Source organism: Silene latifolia, chromosome X, assembly GCF_048544455.1.
Source record: "Silene latifolia isolate original U9 population chromosome X, ASM4854445v1, whole genome shotgun sequence".
Lineage (NCBI taxonomy): Eukaryota > Viridiplantae > Streptophyta > Magnoliopsida > Caryophyllales > Caryophyllaceae > Silene > Silene latifolia.
In genome coordinates this window covers 340,780,038-340,795,447 of record NC_133537.1, presented here as the reverse complement: position 1 = coordinate 340,795,447, position 15,410 = coordinate 340,780,038, and the positions used below count along the sequence as shown (strand labels likewise).

Sequence of the window (15,410 nt, the reverse complement as noted above, 5' to 3'; positions counted from 1 at the left end):
CGATAGAAAAGGTGCCTATGCTACAAGGGACGGAAAAACTGTCCGGGTCTTCTAACTTATGGGGCGCAGTGTGAGACAAGTAGGAGCAAGACTCTTTAGTTAACGCAACAGTATGAACATGTTCAAGTGATTTTTTCTTTGACAACAACTGTTTCATAAACTTAGTATATGCTGGCACTTGGTTAACTAACTCAAGAAAGGGTACTTGAACATTTAAGCTACGAATAACTTTCTCAAATTTGCTAAAAGATACCTGTTCCTTGGTCGGCACGAGTCTCTCCGGATATGGGGCTGTAAGGAGCACCTTAGCCCTCTCCTCTAATTCGCGCGCGCCGGCGTCCTTGGACTTCGGCTGGAAGTCCGTCACCTTTTCTTTGTTGAAGCTGGACCCCTCCTCGGACCGTCTCAAATGAGACCCATTAACCGTCATTGGATCGAACTTGGAGCCGGATCGACCCATCAAGACTCGGTCCGCCCCAAAACTTTCGGGACGGTGGTACCCCGAAACAAGTGGTCTCGTAAATTATTTGGCATTAAAGGACGAAACTCTTCAATATCGCGATAATATGGGTCGATCGACTACCCTCATCGATCGATCGATCAAGTTTGCCTGATTCGAAGCTCCTCAACCCGTGTTTCGATCGATCGACTAGGTATGTCGGTCGATCGATCAAATACCCCAGCGAGACAGGTTTTTTCGATTTATTCGTTCTGACTTTGTTTGAACTCGGATCTGCCTCATTCTTCTCAACAGCTTTCTCGACCATGGCAGGACCATCAAGGGTGGACCCGCTCCTCAAGGTGATGGCATGTAGGGTCTCCTTTTGCTCGGGTTGAGTGGGTAGGTGCCCAGGAGCTCGAGTGTTGCTCTTACTGGCCAACTGAGCTATTTGGCTCTCTAGTAACTTCATCCCGGCCTCTCTTGCTTGGGACTCCTTTAGCAACAGATTTTTCAGCTCGGAAAACTCAGAATTTTGCGTTTATTCTTCTTTACTGCGCATAAAGGAGGCTTTTGGTATTGCTGTTGCTTTTGATGCGGAGGTACATATGGCTGCTGCTGCGGCGGAGGTTGAGTTGGATTCAAAACATTCTGGCTTCTCCAACTCAAATTCGGATGCGGTGGCTCGTAGTAGGTGTTGTTCTGCCTGTAGTGTTGAAAGGCAGCACAAGATTCAAAGGGACTAGGGCAGTTCTTCGAGACATGGCCCTCTACTCCACACCTTTCGCAAAGGAAGGGACCGTCTGAAACAGCGTTGACTTGGTATATCCCACCCTTAGAGGCTCCTCCTAACTCATACTTGTCAAATCTTGCGGTGAGAGCCTCAAGTGCAGCAACAGAGGAAGATTCAGCAGCTCTCCTCTGGTTCCCTCTCGAATTCCCATACTCGGCCTTGTGGGTAGCTAGATCGTCAATGATCTTCCACCCCTTGGTTGCTCCCAAATTTTCAAAGAAATCTCCCATTGGTCTGCAGATCCAAAATGGCCCTCTGATCGTCGTACAACCCATTGTAAAAATGATTGCACAAGCTCCACTTTTCAAATCCATGGTGCGGTATGGTTCGCACTAACTTCTTGAATCGGACCCATGCCTCATGGAAATTCTCATCTGGCCCTTGTTAAAACCCGTGATTTGGGCTCTAATAGCGATCGTCCTTGAAGCAGAAAAGTACTTCTTGTAGAACGCCAATGCCAATGTATTCCAATCAGTGATTTCCTGAGCGGCTCGGTCCGGATCTCTATACCACTCCCTTGCAAGATCACGAAGGAGAAGATGAACATGGTCTCTTTGATTTGATCCTGGTCACGCCACCGGTGGGGAATGGAGCGAGTAGTCGATAAAGGTCTCCATATGTCTAGCCGCATCTTCATTTGCGAGCTCCCCAAACTGATTTCTCTCGACCATAGTGATGTAAGCAGGCTTTGGTTCGAATTTCCTGGCATCTCCCGGTAACTCGAACCCTTTGTATAAATTGTCGGCTGTCGGCTCAGAAAAACTAGCTATACTTGCTTCCTCGGCCATGACTGGAATTTCCGGAGAAGTAACTGTCTCGGCTGAAGAAGTGGAAACGGGTGAAGATTGTGGGTCTTCTTCGAACAGTTCGTTCTCGTGATAGCTTGACAGAGTACTCAGCTCTTCCTCTGTCGGTAATACTCGTCGTGTTCGCCTCAACTCGCGCAAGGATCTCTCAATCTCAGGGTTCAATGGTACTAATTCTCCACCCTGTGACCTGCGCATAAGAGGAAACTACAACAAAATATAAGAACTGTTTAAGGAACGGATGTTCCTTAAACTAAGAAAGACTGAAAATTAAACAACTAAAATTAGGACTATTGCCTCCCCGGCAACGGCGCCAAAATTTGATACCCGTCGTTGTGAGTACCAAAGATAAAATTTATAATTCCTATTAAGACTAACCTAGGCTAGTGGTAACGAGGTCGATCCGCATGAGGAGGCGATTGTAAACTTTAGATGTCTAATGAAAGTCTAAGGTAACAATTATGGGGGTTGATTTGAATTGTTCTATAACTAATGGCGATAAAAGGAAAATAAACTAAAAATACGAATTAAACAGATAAAAGAAGGGTACTAGGATGATCGGGTCATTATAGCTTCGGCGGCAGCAAACTAAGTCGGTCTGAAATAAACACAGGTAAGGCGGGAAATAAGAGGTCCTCTCGGTCCACTCCTAACAAATAGCATCTCTCGATCTCGCTAAAGGTCCCTAATGTCACTAATACTAACTTTCGTCCTGAAAAGCGACTAATGGTCTAAACTATACCTATCTTTCGATCTTAGCACAGTTTAGTCGAATTAATTGACGGTCAAGCAACCTACCCTACCTTTCGGTCTAATGGGTCGGTCACAAAATAGGTATCTAACTGGTCGCATGCATTCGATTCGTTAAATACAAGATTAAAAACAATTAAAACGAAGGGTAACCTTACAAGGTCAGTCGATCGACCAACTATGTCAGTCGATCGACTGACACGCGGGTTCAGTCCGTGTTCAATCTAGTGCCGCCTAGCCATAAATCGCCTACATCCTAGCACTAACTATTTAGCTACTCATGGTGAATGTAAAAACAACAAATAAACTAACAACGATTACTGTATTCATGCTTAATGTAAATAACAACAACGAAAATATGATAATTGGCTTTGGGGCATTAACTATCAATTCTATGCTAACAAGGGAAGTAAAACAATAAAAATGAATACTAGGGCAGAAAAGATACCGAGATTCAAGAGGAAGGATTAAGAACAATGGCAGGATTTCCAATGCTAAAGTCGATAACCCAAACCCTAACTCGAAAATAATATGAAACTAAGAGTACTGTATTGTGAATAAAACTTAGATGCAAAAAACTTCATAATAAAACTAGATGTTGGTGTTACGTTATATAGCAATAGATGCAACAACTTATTTCTAAAACCTAAACTTCACGGGCCTTGAGATTCACGACTTTCTAATTCACGTCTGGTAAAGAAATCTGGTCGATCGACTACTCAGGCTGGTCGATCGACTGCTCCTCAGCAACAGTAGCTTCTGGGATCCGATAGTTGGTCGATCGACTGATGGGGCTAGTCGATCGACCGGATGAGCTGCTACTTGACTTCTTGAAATACGTGGACTCGTCTTTTGGGCCTTGGATCGCGCACCAAGCTTGTTCCTTAAGTGATTCCTTTACGTCATTTGCGATGCAGATTACTCGGGGGCGGATTTGGCTTGATTTCCCGTCGAATTCTCCACATTTCTGCAATAAGGCACAAAATACAGAAGTAGACGGAAATAGGGAGAAAAGCAACAAATATTATACAAATGAGCTCTGAAATGCGTGTAAAAAGAGATGTAAAACATCATATAAATGACACGCATCACCACATCTGAGGTGACATTAACATCTAATTCATCAACCCCAACCAACACTTTCTCTCTTGCTTTAGAACATTCAACTCCAGCTTCTTTATTATCCCTCTGGCCCTCAACACCTAATCCAGCTTCCACTCCCTTTAATATTGAGTCACCCTCTTTCTCTTGATTATTAATGAAATAATCAAAAATATTCAAACCAAGGTCAAACTCATTCAAACCAAAATCAGTATCACTCAAACCTGCTTCACTAACCTCAGAATCAGTGAACTCAGCCTCATCATTGTCATCACCATCATTTGCTTTGTTTTGAGACACCTTCTTCTTACCTTTTTTCAAATTCAATTTTTTTTTCCCTATAACAGTTCGTTTTTTAGGAGCTACCTCCTCCTTTCTGTTTTCACTAACCTTTGCCTTCCCTTTTATGTCACCCTTTTTCACCTTCACTTCTCCTTCTCGCTTTCACTAGCCTTAGCCTTCCCCTTGCCTTTTTCAAATCACAACAACGGACCCATCACTACACTCTTCAATAACAACATGTTCAGCTCTTTCTCTTATAACAATTCCAGGTTGAACACCAAATCCCAGATTCCTTCTCAAAGGCAACTTCTTCCTTTTAGTTGGGACATCAACAATTTGGAGATCTGAGGTTGAGATTTGTTTTTCGAGTTTTGTGTGCTAGAGTTTTACGTGGTAGTTTTCTTCAGTCTAGGGCTTTTTCTTTGAGATAAGGCAGGACATTTATTTTGGGTGGGTAGCTTTTGTCTTGGTGCTTTGAATTGTAAAGAATCATTAAGGCTATTATGGGCCCCCACCAACTGTTTTTTTTCTGATAAAGTATTGATTCCCTCCTCAGAATCTTTTTCTAAAGGGTCAACACTCACACTTTCTGTCCTTTGTACAACACATGAAGCAATAGATGCTGTCCTTGGTAGAGTAATCCACACACTCACTGTATTGGTTTTCTTGCACACAGTCTTCAAAATATTGATAAGATCAAAACTGGATACTAACAACCCCTTTCCATGTGCATCACAAATACTCCTCATTGGCCTTCTATACAAAATTTCAAAGTCCTCACTTCTAGTTAAGCGACTAGCCAATTTCTTGAAAAAATCTACAGTGAGATTATCTAACAAGACACCAGCTCTAAGGTGTACAGCACCACCCTCATACTCAAATTTTCCATTGGCCTTAGGCTCAAAATTACCCCCATGAAAGGCACGAACAGTTACCCTCTTGTGAGTCAAGCTTTTTAAGGTCATTTCCTACAAACTTACCTCAACAATTAGGGATGTGAACCAATAATTTAGTGTTGAAGACAAAGTAATTAGGGGATTTGAAACAAATAAACTAGTGTTTAAGACATAAATTAAGAATTGAAACCCAGAAATTTGGGTTTTAAACCCAGAAATTAGGGTTTTAAACCCAGAAATTAGAGTTCTAAAGCCAAAAATTAGGGATTCAAACCCAGAAATTCGGAACTAAAACCAAGAAATTAAGGTTTAAAAAACAGAAATTAGGGTCTAAAACCCAGAAATTAGGGTTTTAAACACAGAAATTAGGGTTCCAAACCCAGAAATTAAGAGCTCAATCCCATAAAGTAGGATTTCAAACCCAGAAAATATACATAAATACACATAAATTTGGGTTACAAACCCAGAAATTTGAATAAAAATGACATCAATTTAACCCATAAACTGAGCAACACGATAAATATGACTACGAACAAAAAAATTCATTCGAACTTAAACCCAGAAATTTGAATAAAAATGACATCAATTAAAGCCCTAAATGAAAAATAAAGCAATTAAGTTCACAAATTAAAACTAAAGACATGAATTCGGGGGAGGAAACTTACATATATGAATCTGGAACCGTCACAAATTAGAGAAGGAATCACCAACGCGCCAATTTGAAGGAGGATTTTAGAGTAAAAGTTTGAATTTTTTTGTCGAGGAAAGTGAGGGAAATGAGGTAAAAATTGAAACTGAAGAGTCAAATTGGAAATGTTGGGTTAATCAAAATAACAAGGGCAAAACGGTCATAAAATCATACATTTCACCTGAAAGTCCATTTGGGTGTAATATTTGATCAGAGTAAGTTTTATGGGAGTAAAAAATTAAAAAGTTTTCATAAGGGAGTTTTTTTAGAAAAGTGGTTTCTATAAGGGAGTAATTGTTAATTTACTCTATTTTAAATGTACAAGTTATCAAAATATAATATTATGTTATTAAAATAAAATATTTTTATACAAATATATTAATTATTTTAGTTGGGGCTTTTAAGTTTTATAAATGGGCTAGTCTTATTTATAAAATGATCCTATAGAATAATTTGTGTATTATTATAGCAGCAACTCTCCTATAGGACCGTCTTATAGCATAGGACGAGCCCAATAGAAGGAGATAGCCCAACAAAAGAATTTATTAGGAGAACAAGACTAACAAAATTGAAACCCTCACGCACAAAAAACTACTTCAAGCTCTGCTTTATCGGCCACCGTATCCTCCATAGTCAACACTACCATTCCGATCATCGACAACCATCTCCTCCGGCCGGCCCCTTCTCTTCTTTAATCACTGTCGGGACTCGGGAGTCGGCAGTCCGATTGACGCCAACTACCAACATCCAGGTTTTCAATTTTAAGCTTCAAAATTCCAAAATCTGTAACTAAAATTCATTTCCAAATCTTTTATTGTAGGTAGTTTTTCTAAATTTGAATATGCTTATTTTTATTGGGAGTACTTCAAGCTTTTAAGTTAAAAGTTGGGGTTTTAGTGAAGTGCACATGGAATTTATCGTCAAAACTCACAATTTTAACTTGAAAACTTTATTTACTAATGATGATAACTCAATCCTTAAAATTGTTGTTTTCATCGTAAAACTTGGAGTTTTCTTTACTTTCGTAAAATGAGCTTTTTTAGTTTATCAACTACCAATTTTAGTTGGGTAACTTGATATTTTAAATTAAAAGCTTTGGATGACTATTGATGGAAAGTCTAGAGAAGACTATGGTGGTTGTTTGATGTTGGGCGGAGGTCGTCATTGTTGGAAGAACTCACCTTATTACGGTACTCGTACTGGTAGCTTGTGCTGTCCTCCGTCCACTTACGTCAACCCGACGGGTACAATAAACCCGATATTCTTCACACCCCAAAACCACTTGCACACTTAGTGATGGTAGCTTTACGTATCTAGTTTGTAGCTATATTGTAGTATGTAATATATTGATTTATTTTTCTGTGTCAATTCACAAACAATCAATCTCCTTATATAGTGTAACAATACATCAGTTACAAGGAGTAAATCAAGGGATTAATTGTCATTATTGGCTGGAATAATGGAGTCATTAAGGAGAAATATTTACAGCCTTAATAACTAATATTATTGCTGTAAATATGAATATTTGTAACAGCTCTTTTAGCATTCAAATTTCAATACTCCCACTCAGCCAACACAACCAATTTAATCCTCCCACTTGGTCACACAACCAAGTTTACTACAATAACAAACTTAACATAGTTCATACAGGAAATGGGGCGTGCGACCAAACAGTAACAAGTAATGTTATATTAAGTTACCATCAAACTAACATAACACTGTCAATAATAACGATTCCCCAAATCATTCGAACAACACTGCTAGCATACAATATCCCTTTTATGCTATTCACATATATGTAGTTATATACTAAATATAACCGCCGGCCGGGCTAATAATATAGTGAAGTTGAATTGATCATTCCTTAGATACTAATGAAAAATCATCTCAACTTGACTGCTTTCCTAATATGCTTCGGTAAGCCAAAAACTTTGTCAGCTCTTCGAAAAAACACATTAAAGTAGAAACATCAAATTTTGATTTTTTGACACAGTTCTAAGTCAAAGGGCTTCGTTCCAAAACGACCACTAAGGCCTATAAGGATCACACAAAGGACAAGGTAGGGAAAATAATTGTCACTCCTAAATCGTCGCTAAACACACATAGTATGACATATGTGTCACAACATAGCTCCCACTATGATAGGGCATGCCACTTTCCTATGTTGTGCGAATACTAAGTCTAGATACTACCTAAGTATCTAACTCAAGCCACTCGATCGACATACTCAATGTGCAATCCGACACTCGATATTCGGTTTAAAGCTCTAGTATGAAAGACATGTTTTTCATACTCGACTCTTGCATATCTATTTAGAGTCTCATCTTATACACAATGAGGCGACTTGGCCAATACTTAATAAGTATAATAAAGTTGTATCGTTGCACACACAAAATGACAACGAAACTCAGTCTCATCTTGCATGCTTCACTAGCATCAAGGCGATTACCTGTGTGACTAGGTCAATCAAAAGCTTGGTGACATTACTCGCGTGCCTAAAAAATGCAACATATGCTCAAGAATATATGAAAAGAAAATATATTATTCCAGAAAATATTCCAATCATGTCCATAATTCAAAACATGTCAAAAAACAACAAGATTACAAGACTTTAAACTAAAACCTTCGTAAGCCCAAGTTCCTAACATGAGTCCTAACAAATCTCGTTTAATAGGTTTAGTTAAAGGATCAGCAATCATTAGAGTTGTTGATATATGCTCGATAGTAATTTCTTTATTACTTATAGCGTCTCGAACAAAATGATAACGCCTCTTAATATGCTTGGTTTTTCTATGAAATTTTGGATCCTGGGCAAATTGCTTAGCAGATATTGTCACAATGCATTACCACAGTTCATTAACTTTAGGAGTAAGATTGAGGTCCTGCGCAGAAAAACTCCTTAGCCACATTGCTTCTTGAACGGCAAGGCTAATAGCGACATACTCTGCTTCCATAGTTGATAAAGCAACACAATCTTGTTTCTTCTTTGCACCAGGATATTGCACCTCCACCAAGGATAAAAGCATATCCTGAGGTTGATTTAGACTCATCTAAATCACCTCCCCAATCAGAATCCGAGTATCCTTTCAACCTTAAGTCCCCACCTTGATAACAAAGGACTAAGTCACTTGTACCACGAAGGTAACGCAAGATTCTCTTGACTCCTTGCCAATGCGCAGGGGCCTGGTTACTTTGATAACGACTCACCAAACCAACCGCATAGCAGATGTCGGGCCGAGTACATAACATGGCATACATCAAACTACCTATGGCATTAGCATAAGGAACATTGCTCATTTGTTTCTTTTCTCAGATCTGTTTTAGGACATTGGTCTAAGCTTAAGGAATGGTCCTTGTCAACAGGAGTATCAACGGGTTTGGATTTATCCATTCGAAAACGTTCTAATACCTTCTTAATGTATGTCTCTTGACACAAACCAAGTAGTTTCTTAGCACGATTTCTTTTAATTTCCACTCCTAGAACAAATCTAGCTTCACCCATATCCTTCATCTCAAAAATGAGGATAGCCACCGCTTAGCGGCGTTGATCATTTCCATGTTGTTACCAGCTAGAAGTATGTCATCAACATATAAAGAGAGAAACATAATCCCTTCTTTAGCTTTCTTTACATACACACAATGATCTTCATCAGCCATATAGAAGCCAAAAGCAGTAATGGCCTCATGGAATCTGAAGTACCATCGCCTAGAAGATTGCTTTAGACCATATATGGATCTTTGAAGATGACACACTTTATCATCTTGACCATTTGAGACAAACCCAATAGGTTGATCCATGTAGATCTCTTCCTCAAGTGTTCCATTGAGAAAAGCAGTCTTTACGTCCATTTGGAACAGCTCTAAGTCCAAATGGGCAACTAGGGCTAGCAGGAGGCGAATAGAGGCAAATCTCACCACAGGAGAAAATGTCTCATCATAGTCAACACCCTCAATTTGGGTGAAACCTTTCGCCACTAGTCGGGCCTTGAACTTGTCAATTGACCCATCCGCTTTACGTTTCACTTTGAAAACCCATTTGTTCCCAATTGACTTACGGTTAGGCGGAAGATCAACAAGTTCCCAAACCTTATTACTTGCCATTGAGTCCATCTCATCTCTCATAGCATCCATCCATTCTTGACTATTTGGTGAATCCATAGCTTCTTTAAAAGAAGTAGGCTCATCGATCTCGGGAAGGGTGCAAAGAAAAGCTCGCTTTTCGATATCAAAGAATCGTTTAGGAACTCTCCCGCGTTCACTTCTTCGCTCATCAACATTACTTGCTTCACCAAGTGAAGTATCTCTCCCACTATCTACTAAAGAAGTGGAATTCGGAACTTGAGAACTAGTCTCTTGTTCCACACTTGAAAATTGAGGACGAATCTCATTTTCAACTTGATCTTCATTAGCAAGTAAGTTCTCATCCCTTGGAATCGTAGGACTATTCCTATCATTTCCTTCATTGGTAGGATTTAAACTATCTAAGGTGATACTAGAAGGCCTAAATTCCTCCCCTTCACCTAAAGATAGTTCTTGTAACTCATACAAGTCGAGATCGGTCTTGATTTCACCAATACTTGGGAACTCATCCTCAAGAAAATTGACATTACGTGAATCAATTTCGGTCATGCCACCATTCGGATGCTCACCAAACATCACATACCCTTTCGAGCGTTCGGGATATCTAATGAACACCATTTTGGTTGCTCTTGGACCAAGCTTGCCATGTTTGTGAGTCTGGTTATGCACATAGCCTGCCGAACCCCATGGGCGTAAATGGTCCAAAGAAGGCTCTCTATTATTCCACAACTCATATGGAGTAACGGGTACACTCTTACTTGGTACACGATTAAGGATATAGGTTGCCGTAAGCAACGCGTCTCCCCAATAACTAATAGGTAAGTTGGCTTGTGCCATCATAGACCTAACCATATCAAGTAAGGTACGATTCCTTCTTTCCGCAACACCATTTTGTTGTGGAGTATAAGGAATTGTGAGTTGTCTACGTATACCCTTTTCCCCACAAAACCCTTCGAACATATCTGAAAGGTATTCGCGACCACGATCAGTTCGAAGTGTCTTAACTTTTCGTTCCAATTGGTTCTCAACTTCCGTAACAAAACGTTTGAACGTATCAAGCGCTTCATAACGGTGAGACAACAAATACACGTAACCAAAACGCGAATAGTCATCGATAAAAGTGAGGAAATATGTAGCACCATGACGAGCCTTCACATTTAAAGGCCCACAAATGTCAGAATGAATCAACTCTAAGGGAGTTGAAGCTCGAGAAGCCTTACTAAAAGGTTTCTTGCTGGCTTTTCCAGCTAAACAAGGCTCACATATGGGCAACTTAACCCTTGTAAGCTTATCTAATAGACCATCTTTGGCTAGTCTATTCATTCTTTCTTGGCCTATATGACCAAGTCTAGCATGCCATTTAACAGATTCAGAATCGACATCAAAACGAGAAACTAAAGCAAACGACGAATTATCATAAGAATCATCCAAATCAAGTACAAAGAAACCATTGTTCAAAATACCACGACCAAACAAATCGTCATGATATAAAATGTCCAAACTACTTGAAGTGAAATTGAAAACAAAACCAAGTTTCAACAAACTAATAACTGAAACTAAACAACATTGGACTCCAGGCGCATAAAGAGCATCATGTAGAAGCAACACATTGCCACCACGGAGCTTTATTTGGTAAGTTCCTACTCCCAAGACGTCTTCCGTACTGCCATTGCCAAGCATGACAGTTTGTGAACCCACCGGAAAACGATGAAAGTCCACGAATCCGTCTCTATCACGAACTATGTGCTTGCTTGCTCCCGAATCTACAATCCAATTAGGAAGAGAGTTAGCAACTAATGCATGAGAACAAACAAATAATTCATGACTATGAATCAAGAAAGGTACCTTCTTTGGCTCGGAACAATCACGAGCAAAATGTCCCTTCTTTCCACAGTTGTAGCACTTCACACGTGCCACATTTGTCTCTTTACGGCCTTTTGCCTTGTGTTGTTTTTGGACACCACCACGTGGTCCAGGAGTTTGATTAGGGCGACGACCCTTTAGCTTTTTCCCTTTGTTGTTCTTGGACGTACCTTGAACAAAGAAGAGCAACAAAGCAGGAGTGGAAGGACTTAGAGCCTTTTGGCGCTCTACTTCCATTTCGACATGCTTAGCTAGCTCAAAGAAATGTCTTCACATTTTCACTATGAGCCATGAGGAGTTTAAAATTCTTCCACTCTTCAAAGTGTTAGAAGGCGAGAGCGAAGCACATTCACTATCTGTTCCTCATCGTGCACTTCTCGCCCAAACCCTTTAGATCACGTATCATGGCACTCATAGTGCGTAGATGCTCGGTGACATTTTGTTTAGGATTAATAGTATAATCCATCCACTTCAGGTTCAAAGCACGGAGCCTCGTCGCTGATGTCTGACCAAATGTGACCTTAAGCTTGTCCCACATGTCCTTAGCAGTGGGACATGTCTCAAACTCTCCAATGAGATCATTATGCATGCAAAACAACATAGTAAAGCGTGCAGAACGATCTTTTCTGAACCAAACATTGTGGAGCTCCAAGTCCTCAAAATACTTGTCATCATCTTTGCCAATAGGATCCGTAGGTTCCTTTGGCTTGGCAAATAGATGGTCAAGGTATCCAAAACCTCGCGCTCATTAAGAAGATACTGAATCTTCCTATGCCACATATCGTAGTTAGTCCCATCAAGTTTCTCGGTTGTGGACAGGTCACCAATCATATTTTTAGCCATCTACAAGCATATATTTCAATAAATGGACATTAGGCACGACTCGAAAAATTAAATTACCAAAGAAAATCCATCATTTATATCTCATGTTCGAAAAAATCGCTAGGCTCATAATCATCACACGAGGACATAAACTATAAAATTCTAAAAAAATTAATTTTCACTACTTCAAATTTATTATGAAACATGATCATTTAAATAAATTTGAGCCAAACAAATTAGCATTATACAATATTTATAATATTACTAAAATATTAAATGTATGTAAAACAAAATTACATAATTATTGTAATCTCAAGTGAAACATATCCACGATGATAAAAGTGATGACATACAAAACTAATTCGTATTAAAGTAAAAATACGTACACGCAACAATTCAAAAAAAAACAGAATTTTTAAGAAGTTGTAGAATGCGCAGCGGATAAAAACTGTACCAACATCAAAACATACCAATATGTACTATTGACAACATGATTACAGTTGTAAGGCATTATAGAAAAAAAGTTGTACTCCACCAAATAAAATAATAATAAAAATTTTAAATGTATTAGGATTGTAGAGAATAAGTCAATGTTTTAAGAAGCCATTATTAACATCCCTCGCCAACTTCATCCCTACCAAAACAAAAAAAACAAATTTTTCCCTTCTTTCTACTGTCATTTGGGGCTGTCAAAAAACACAATTAAAACCCCCCAACTAAATAGAATGATAAACCAAGACTCTTCCCACATTACTCATGTTTTTCTTTATTACCCATTTAATAACCTTCAAACAAATTGGGTCTCCTTTAAATTTACACAAATAAAAATAAAATTAAAGGTGAGAACGACCACCACAATCACGTAGATCGGCGGCAGACGGTTATTTCGAGACGGATCACGCTCCGAACGCGCGACTTTTAATGGTGGACCGTGACTCACACGCGCCGCCACATTATGTTAGATCGCGGTCGGTTATTCAAAAACAATGGGTCGGGCTAATCTCGTTACAAAAACAAGAAAAGGTCGGAGTCCTGTTAAGGTATGGAGTTTAACTATGGGAAGAGGGGAGAAAATAAGTAATATCTTCATACTGTTAAAAGATGTTTTCTTTCTTTTTTAAAAAAAAACAGATTTATATAAAAAAAAAAAAAAAAAAAGACAACGAATGTTTCATTATCATTATACGGGTATGTATTACACTATTCGAAACAAGGATACGATATCACTAAGTCGAATTAATACAAACACATACGGGACAGAGGCCAAAACACAAGATGGCTCTGATACCACTGTTGGAAGAACTCACCTTATTACGGTACTCGTACTGGTAGCTTGTGCTGTCCTCCGTCCACTTACGTCAACCCGACGGGTACAATAAACCCGATATTCTTCACACCCCAAAACCACTTGCACACTTAGTGATGGTAGCTTTACGTATCTAGTTTGTAGCTATATTGTAGTATGTAATATATTGATTTATTTTTCTGTGTCAATTCACAAACAATCAATCTCCTTATATAGTGTAACAATACATCAGTTACAAGGAGTAAATCAAGGGATTAATTGTCATTATTGGCTGGAATAATGGAGTCATTAAGGAGAAATATTTACAGCCTTAATAACTAATATTATTGCTGTAAATATGAATATTTGTAACAGCTCTTTTAGCATTCAAATTTCAATAGTCATTTATAAGTGGGGCAGGTGGTCGGTTGACTCGAGTCGAATAGTCAATACTGGAGATGAAATATGGGCATCAATGGCTTTGGGAGGACGTGGGACTCTGAAAGGAGATGAGAAACTGAATATAGTTTGGGCTTATTTTAATTTGGGCCCATCTTATTATTAGATTGGTCTTATAGAACAATTAGTGTTATTATAGATAGCAGCAATTCTTCTATAAGACAGTCATATAGCATAAGACTGACTCAAAAGGAGATAAGCCTAATTATAAAATTTAATTTAATTTATATTTCAATTTTATTTTAACAACTCGACATTTTATGATGAAAATTAACACATTTAAATATACAGGTTATCAATCTAAAATTTTAGGTTATCAAAATAAAATATTTTTTTTACAAATTTATTGAGTAATCTATTTGGGCTTTTTATTAATAGACTAGTCTTATGAGTAAAATGGTCTCACACAACAATTTGTGTATAGAACGTTATTTGTGAAAAGGTAAAGAAAAAAATAAATTGAGAGAGTCATGGTTTGTGGGCGGTCGGGCGCCGGGCGGGTACGTTGGAATGTGGTATACGGAGTATTTGTGTGTAAGACTACAATTATTCACGAGTCATTTCATTTTTGAGCTCAGGTTGTTCAGATTTTAAATAAAATAAGCAAGTATTTACAAGTCGCTTTTTTAGAAATTCAGAATGAACGGTTTGATTATAATCCTTCTGAGTTGTTTGTTTATCCCTAAATTTTCAATTCGAGCCCGGGCCAAGTGGCCGGACGCGCATCTTTCCTTTCATTCACTAGCATCCCGCGCGGAGTTAGAGGTTCGGGATAGACTCCAAACCTAGGCCGAGACGATTGGCACAATTGACTAACTGAGTTACCCCATAGAGGACCTTAGCTATATCAAAAACAAATTAATTTCATTTAACTATACATTTATTCCGTGTATATTTTAGGGAGAAAATAATCACTGGACTCTTTTAACGAGTATGGATCCTCTCCATTTTATTTTCTCTCCATTTCTTTCCATTTCCTCTAATACAACAATATTAAATTATTATTCATCCTCCATCTCATCAAACAATCAATCGTTAGATCGTTTCAAAACGAAATCTTGACCGTTAATAAGAAATGGAAGGAAATGGAGAGAGGCATAAATGGAGAGAATCTCAATTGTCTTTTAACTTGTCGATTGAGTGTAA

At 38.7% G+C, this 15,410-nt stretch overlaps 1 long non-coding RNA gene across 1 annotated transcript; it reads right to left on the bottom strand.

Moving 5' to 3' along the window:
- Positions 1-11,230: 11,230 nt before the first annotated feature.
- Positions 11,231-11,854, bottom strand: LOC141622659 (uncharacterized). Its single transcript, XR_012533052.1, has 2 exons — positions 11,681-11,854; positions 11,231-11,598 (listed from the first exon to the last, which is right to left on the bottom strand). It is a non-coding gene; the product is annotated as an uncharacterized LOC141622659 (long non-coding RNA).
- Positions 11,855-15,410: the final 3,556 nt, after the last annotated feature.